Below are 6,853 nucleotides of genomic sequence, written 5' to 3' on the forward strand. Positions count from 1 at the left end.
ATACCTGTTCTCCCTCCTACTTAGAGTGTGACCCCCATTTAGGACAGGGACTGGGTCCAACTTGACTATCTCGTATCTACCCCAGAGATTAGTACAGTGCTAGGAACATAGTAAGTGTTTAATAAATATTTTCATTATTATTATTATTTACAATCTAGCAGGGGAGACACACACCAAGTAGTTTACAAACAGGAGGAAGAGGAAAGAGGTACATGCATGAGTTGGTGTTTATGTAAAATATTTGTATAAGGACTACCTGAGTTTGTGAAGAGTACCCAAGCACTCTGAAGGTGCAGAAATGTATAAGTGGCTGTAGGGGAAAAATGATAACAATAATTATGGTATTTGTTAAGCGCTTACTATGTGCCAGGCATTTTAATAAGTGCTGGGGTGGATACACACAAATCGAGTTGGACACAATCCCTGTCTAATGTGTAGCTCACAGTCTAAAACCCCATTTTGCAGATGAGGAAAATGAGGCACAGAGAAGTAAACTGACTTACCCAAGAGCACACAGCAAACAAGTGGTAGAGCCGGGATTAGAACACATGACCTTCTGATGCCAGGGCCCGTGCTCTATCCGTTATGCCATGCAGGAAGGCTTCCTGGAGGAAATGTGATTTCAGCCAGGGCTTTGAAGATGGGGAGAGCAACGGTCTGATGGATCTAAAGAGGCAGGGACTTCCAGGCAGGGGGAAGTGTGTAAGGAATGGGACAGCAGTGGAAGAGATGAGAATGAGGTACAATAAATTAGTTTGAATGGAATGAAGATTGTGAGTTGGGGTATACTGGAAGATGAAAGTGGATAAGTAGTGATGAGAGAACTGATAAGTTGCCTTAAAGCCTGTGATCAGGAGATTCCAACTGAGGTGGAGAGTCATGGACAACTTTTGGAGATTTTTGAGGAGCAGGGAGGGGTGTAGAAAAGGACATTTTAGAAAAATGATTGGGGCAGCAGAGTGAAGTATGGACTCAAAACAGGGAGACCAGAGTGGAAGCTGATGCAGTAGTCAAGCTGGGATATGGTAAGCGGCTGGACTAGCTTGGTGGCTTGACAGAGAGAAAGGGGTGGAACCTGGAAATGCTGTGAAGGAAAAACCCACAGGATCAATCAATAGTATGTATTGAGCATTTACTTTGTGCAGAACACTGTACCAAGTGCTTGATGACAGACTGAATATGGGTGTTGAAAAAGATGGAGGAATAAAGGATAACACTAAGATTTCAGTTTTCAGAGATATGGAAGATGGTGGTTTTGTTCATTCTGATGGGAATGTTAGGTGGAGGAGGAGGGTTTGGAGGGAAGCCGAGTGTGGCTTTGAATGTATCAAGCTTGGGGTGCCATTGGGACATTCAGGTAGATAGGTCATACTGGCAGCAGAAAATGTGAGATTGCAGGGAAGTAGACAGATCAGAGCTAACAAGATAGACTTGGGAGTCATCTGCATAGTGGTTGAAATTGAAGCTATGGGATCCAGTGAGCTATCCAAGGGAATTAGCACAGATTGAGAAGAGAAGGGAAACCCAAACAGAATCTTGAAGAACACCCACAGAGAGTGGTCGGATGGCAGAGCAAGAGCAGGTAAAAGAACTGAGGACTGGCCAGAGATGTAAGAGAAGGACTGGGAGATAAAATAAAACCAACATTAGATAATGTTTTCAGGAGAAGAGAGTGTTCCACAGCATTGAAGGTGGTTGAGAAGTCAAGGAGGCATTGACTAGACTTGGGCAAGTCACTTAATTTCTCTGTTCCTCAGCTTCCTCAGCTGTAAAATTCATTCAATCATATTTATTGAGCGCTTACTGTGTGCAGAGCACTGTACTAAGCGCTTGGGATGGAGCTTAGATTGAAATGGAGTTTCAATAGCTGTTCTCCCTTTACTTAAACTGTGAGTCCCAAATGCGACAGGGAATGTATCCAAACTGATTAAACTGTATCTACCTCAGTGCCTAGAACAGTGCTTTACATATAGTAAGTGCTTAAGAAATATCACAGTATAAAATAAATAAACTAGAGAAGAATTTGTTAGATTTGGCAAGGAGGAGTTCATTGGTGTTCTTAGATAGGGCAATCTCAGGCAAGTGAAGAGGGTGGAAACCATATTGTAGAGGGTCAAGGAGGGAGTTGGAGAAGAAGTAGAGGCAGCAGTTGCATATAACTCATTCTAAGAGTTTAGACAGGAATGGGATGAGGGAAATAGCTGGAGAGTCAATTGATTTTAGATGTCTGTATAAGAGTCTAAGAATCTAAGACCATCAGCAAATGTCATCTTAGGTTAACCCAGGATTCTGATGGTGGCAACAGAATTATTGGAGAAGCGATGTGATGATGACCTCAATGTACATGAGCATGCTTTCCTGTTTAATATTTGATTTTTCTCCAATAGAAAAAGTAGGTATCACACTCTCCCTAATGCAATTTTATTAGCTGATTGTTTTCTTTCATTTGTGGCTTAATTCCCCTCAGTTGTCACTGAACCAAGTCTTCTCTGAGCCCTACTACTCATGTCCCCTAAGTCAAAAAACATTTTCTACATGGAACTCATAGAGTTTCTGTATTGGAAACACCAAGAATCCCTCACAACATAGAAAGCAACAGGGGCACTAGGTAACACAGTGCATCTGGGTGGTTACTCTTGGTCAGCAGGTTTTTTGTTTATTGTGTTTTAATAGTATTTATAAAGCACTTATTATGTGCCAGGCACCGTAGTAAGCTCTGGGGTAGATACAAGCTTATCAGGTTGGATGTAGTCCAGGTCCAACATGGGGCTCACAGTCTTATTCCTCATTTTACAGATGAGGTAACAGAGGCACGGATAATTTAAGTGAATTGCCCAAGGTCGCAGAGCAGACAGGTGGCAGAGCCTGGATTAGAGCCCAGGTCCTTCTGACTCCCGGGCCCATGCTCTAACTACTAGGCAACTCTGCCTCTCCAGCTGTCACTGAGTGAACTTATCCTAATTAATGAGAAATGACTGGGTCATAATGAGTCATCAGCCAACTCTAACATGAATGTTTTATATTTATACCCACCTTCAACCCTCTCGTTTATGTTTAGTCACTTGTACTTCAATTATTTTACTTCTCTAGTGGTAAATATGTTTTACGTTACAGTGTAAGCTCTTGGTGGGCAGGAAATGTGACCCTTCTTCATTTTGTACTTCCCAAGAACCTAGTAGAATGTATACTTCCCAAGAACCTAGTAGAATGTACTGAACTAAATGGGCACTCCACAAATATTACTATTATAATCCAGCTAAATCCTCCCGGATAGTAAATTAGGTTTTGGGGAAGGGTGTTTTTTCACATCATGAGAGACATTTATTGGGACTGCATTGAAGTCAATAGGGCAGTGATTGCCCAAAGCAGAGGTGCTAACTTCACATTTTGAGTAAGGGGATGAAAAAGGAGCAAGAATTTTAAAGAAGATGAGGTTTGGGGGGAGATAAGCTTCATTCATTTATTCATTCATTCATTCAATTGCATTTACTGAGTGCTTACTATGTGCAGAGCACTGTACTAAGCACTTAGGAAAGTACAACACAACAATAAACGGTGATATTCCCTGCCCACGATGAGCTCACAGTCCAGAGGTGGGGAGACACACATTAATACAAATAAATAAAATTATAGATAGATACATAAGTGCTGTGCGGCTGCAGGGGGGTGGGGAGGGGGGGAAGAGCAAAGTGAGAAAGCCACTGCAATGCAGAAGGGAGTGGCAGATGCGGAAAAGTAGGGCTTAGTCTGGGAAGACCTCAGAGGAGATGTGCCTTCAATAAGGCTTTGAAAGTGGGGAGAGTAACTGTCTGTCAGATTTGAGGAGGGTGGGCCTTACAGGCCAGGGGTCGGAGCGAGACAGGTGAGACTGAGGCACAATGAGAAGGTTAGCACTAGAGGAGCGAAGTATGCGGGCTGGGTTGTAGAAGGAGAGAAGCAAGTTGAGGTAGGAGGGGGCAAGGTGATGGAGTTATTTAAAGCCAATGGTGAGGAGTTTTTGTTTGATATGGTGGTAGATAGGCAACCACTGGAGATTTTTGAGGAGGGGTGGTGACATGTCCTGAAAATTTTTGCAGAAAGATGATCCAGGCAATGAAATGAAGTATGAACCTGATTGGGGAGACACAGAAGTGCTTAATAAATGCCATAATATTGACTATAATCAATTTTTAAATTATTACCATTAATCCTGGGAGACCAGCTAAGAAAACTGTGAGGGCAACAACTCCATCACCGCCATGAAGTGGTCATCAATGGCTTGAGGAGGAAATGGAGAATTTAAAACACATTCGTATTTGAACCATTTGGGGAATGTTAGACTTTTCTAATATTAATGCAAGATATAACTTAGATGCCATTTCACTCATATAGGTTTTATGAATTTTTGTTGAAATTTTAAGTGCACAAAAGTGTTCATTAGCATGAGAAAATTTCTGACCAGGCTGAAGAAAAGCAATGAAGAAAGATGGACAAATTTTTATTTTCTGAAAATATGTAAAATAATGTAAAGTGGCCTGTGAATCTAGTCCGGAGGTTAGGACCATCTCTGGAAAGATTCACAAGAGGGTCGATCCTTCTTTCTGCCTAAATTGTTGTGGTTTCTGCTTTGGTATGTTAGCTATTCCTGGCCCCACAGCTGAAGTACGCATAGTCATTACATATCCAATGCTCTGTCTCTTGTCTTATGCTGTCGAGTTGTCTCTGACCGATAGCAACACCATAGACATGCCTCTCCCAGAACGCCACACTCTCCATCTGCAATCATTTTGGAAGTGTATCCATTGAGTTTTCTTGGTAAAAATATGGAAGTGGTTTACCATTGCCTTCTTCCACACAGTAAACTTGAGTCTCCACCCTCGACTCTCTCCCATGCTTCTACTGCCCAGCACAGGGGAGTTTTGACTTGTAGTAGATTGCCTTCCACTCACTAGCCACTGGCCAACCTAGGAATAAAATGGGTATGCCTCTGCTTGACTATCCCTCCCTTAGCTGAGACTGGTAGAGTACTGGAAACTCTCCAGGTGCTATCCTGAGGGGGGAGCTTTGTCTCTAGGGAGAATATATTAATTCCTGTTGTTTTACCACAGTATTCCAAGTGCTTGTTTGATAGGAACTTTCAGTCAGGTGCCTAGTTCAATCAATCAGTAAATCAATCATATTTATTGAGTGCTTATTATGTGCTGAGCACTATACTAAGCATTTGGGAGAGTACAGCATAACAGAGTTGGTAGACACGTTCCCTGCCCACAACAAGCATACAGTCTAGAGTAGGAGACAGATATAAATAAATAAACTACAGATATGTACGTAAGTGCTATGGGGCTTGGAAGCAGGGGGATAAAGGGTGCAAAGTGGGAGAAAAGGAAACAAAGGCTTAGTCAGGGAAGGGCTCTTGGAAAAGGCCTTCAATGAGTGTGTTTTTCCCACATCACGTTCTGTGGTATCAATGTTCTTCTAACAATGTAAATGATACTAATACTGCTCTTCATTCTTAAGGCATTTTTAACATACCTATGTCGTGGGAACATAAAACTAACATGAAAGGTCAAAGAAAATCCCAAAGTAATGCAATTGCTGGATGAAAAATATGGGTTATGACTCAGGCTCCTCTTCCCTTCCTGGCTAGAGAAGACTTGGCTCACTATAGACAGTTAAATCGTCTATGTGAGGCTGTAATTTCACTTTTTTTCCATTTGAACTCTATTTTAAACTTTCTGCACCATCAATTTTTGCCATTTATGAGATAATTTTTCCTACCTTTTTGGATTGCTCATTGTTTTTCTCTTAGATTCTAACTGTATTGAGTCAATCAATCAATGGTATTTTTTAAGTGCTTACCATGGACACTAAGCATGTGGAAGAGTGCAATAGAATTGATAGGCATGATCATTGCCCTCAAGGGGCTTACAATCCAATGGGGAAATGTCAGCTCATCAGTCAGTCAATCATATTTATTGAGCATTTATTGTGTGCAGAGCACTGTACTAAGCACTTAGGAGAGTACAATATAACAATAAAACAGGGATGTTCCCAACCCACAATGAACTTGCAGCCTAGAGGGGGAGACAGATATTACTATGAATAAATAAATGACAGATATGTACATAAGTGCTGTGGGGCTGGGCGGGGGGGATGAATGAAGGGAGCAAGTCAGCGTGACACAGAAGGGAGAAGGAGAAGAGAAAAGGAGGGCTTAGTCAGGGAAGGCCTCTTGGAGGATATGTGCCTTCAATAAGTCTTTGAAGAGAAATACATTACAGCTAAGGGAAGCAGCAGAGTATAAGGATATGTATAAACATGCTGTGGTTATAGGGGTATCAAAATGCACTTGGGGTATCAAACCCAAGTACATAGGTGTCATAGAAGGGAGGGAGAAGAGGGTGGGAAGATGAGAGACTAGATAGGGAAGGCTTCCTGGAGGAGATATAATGATGGTATTTGTTAAGCACTTAGGAGTCAAGCATTGTTCTAGTCGCTGGGGTAGATACAAGCTATACAGGTTGATTTTTAGTTGGGTTTTGAAGATGGAGACAATGGTGGGGTGTAAGATATGAAGGGGAGGGAATTCCAGGCAGGAGGAAGGGTATGAGCAAGGTGTTGACAGCAAGAGAAATGGGATCAAGGTACAGCAAGTAGGTTGGTGTCAGAGGAGCAAGTGTGCAAACTGGATTGAGGTGGGAAAGGAGCAAGTTAAGGTAGGAGTGAGAGAGCTGACTGAGTGCCTTGAAGTTGATGGTAAGGCGTTTCTGTTTGATGCAGAGATGGATGGGCAACCATTTGAGTTTTTTGAGGATTGGGATGACATAGACTGAACTTTTATTAGAAAAATGACCTGGGCAGCAATGTGAAATAC

At 42.0% G+C, this 6,853-nt stretch overlaps 1 non-coding gene across 1 annotated transcript; it reads right to left on the reverse strand.

Moving 5' to 3' along the window:
• Positions 1 to 4,901: 4,901 nt before the first annotated feature.
• On the reverse strand, positions 4,902 to 5,039 carry LOC119948500. The gene has a single exon (XR_005456891.1). It is a non-coding gene; the product is annotated as a small nucleolar RNA SNORA7 (small nucleolar RNA).
• Positions 5,040 to 6,853: the final 1,814 nt, after the last annotated feature.

This window comes from Tachyglossus aculeatus, chromosome X4 (assembly GCF_015852505.1).
Source record: "Tachyglossus aculeatus isolate mTacAcu1 chromosome X4, mTacAcu1.pri, whole genome shotgun sequence".
Classification (NCBI taxonomy): Eukaryota; Metazoa; Chordata; class Mammalia; order Monotremata; family Tachyglossidae; genus Tachyglossus; species Tachyglossus aculeatus.